Source organism: Cyprinodon variegatus, unplaced genomic scaffold (assembly GCF_000732505.1).
Source record: "Cyprinodon variegatus isolate N-32 unplaced genomic scaffold, C_variegatus-1.0 Scaffold426, whole genome shotgun sequence".
NCBI classification, from domain to species: Eukaryota; Metazoa; Chordata; class Actinopteri; order Cyprinodontiformes; family Cyprinodontidae; genus Cyprinodon; species Cyprinodon variegatus.
In genome coordinates this window covers 169,600-171,136 of record NW_015150879.1, presented here as the reverse complement: position 1 = coordinate 171,136, position 1,537 = coordinate 169,600, and positions in this window count along the sequence as shown.

Here is a 1,537-nt window from a genome sequence, read left to right as displayed (position 1 = left end):
CTTAGATGTGCCTCTCTTTGACAATATTTTATTTCAAACAATAAGATGTTTCCGCTGGGGAAATGTCTGATGTTGTGTTTGATACACTTTTTTGTACCTTGATGACAGAGACAAAGGGCTAATAGTAAAAAAAACCAAAAAAACAACAACTGATATTTGATTGTGAAAGTTAACATTCGACATTGGAAAAAAAAAACATGTCATAGCTGGTTTTGGATCGGTTCAGCACATGTGCAGTTTCAGTCAGGGACAAACAGAGGGCACCGGTCCTGCTGTTATGGCTGCTGTACTGAAAACACACACAGCAAAAAAGTGCGTTTTCCTTTGACATAAGGAGGTAGACGATTAGCAGATTGATTAAGATGATTTATGTTTAAAGTAAGAAAAGAGAAATCTCTATCTAATTTCAAGTGAATATTCAAGTAATTATTTCATTTTAAAAGCAGAAATCCTCATTCCTTTGACAGATCAGCTTATTTACATGCTCACATGCTTAAGAGTAGATGCAATTATAAAAACAAAACAAAAAAAACTTTAACTCTGTGTAACTAAATCAATTTCATATGATGATATTCAATGAAAGAAGAGACTTTTACTGATTTGTACCCTGGACCAATTGAATATTTTGCCAGGATCATCTTTAAGCTTCAGCCATACTAAGAAAGGATCTGTTAGATCCTTCAAAAATTGGCAACCAATGCTTTATGCTTTATTTATACAGTAATCCTGTATCTCCACCTTAATACATTTCGTCTAGAACCACCACTGGTTCAGTGAGATTTTGTAACAGGAACATGGGCCCTTCAGATCCTTCTTCCTTTCGACATGCTACTCAGCAGACAGCAGTCCCACTCACTCTTTCAAACACACTACAGCTCTGGCTGACATTCCCCCTGAACTCACAGCAGACACTCCTACTACCCACAGCTAACTTCACCCATAGAGACCCATTGTTACCAGACTGGCCAGCAGCCGAGAGATTTCCCAGGTTAGGCTATGTTAAAAGTTAACAATCAGTCAGAGTGACAATGTTGCTCTTTTATATCCAACACCATACAACATAAATTGAGAAATGTCAGCATGGAGCACACCTATTTGCTCATGTGCAGTAGACAGATGTGCAGCTAACAGCAAGAGTTTCTTTGTTGGTACCCGAGCCACCATCCCATCCTCCCTCATTCCCATAGCCCAGTAAACTAGCCCCACCTGCCAGCGGCCAAAAATAATTTTTGCCTGCAATTTGGTCTAGCCTCGATCAATGCCCCAGGCCCTAAATCTGGCGGGCCAATCACAACACAAACACATGCAGAGATGTGTTTTGAATGTCTGGATGAAAAGCGAGCAGGGTTTTGAGGGCAAGACGACAAAGCTGCGCAATGCTGGAGAAAACACAACAGTAGTATGCACTGTGGCAGCAGCCGCTTTCAAGGGAGCGTTCCATTCAGAGTTAAAAGTTCTCTTTCTGTTACTGTTGTTTAATAAAAGTATGTCTTAAGATAATTTTCGTTGAAACGTGAGCAGGAAGAGGCTCTACCCT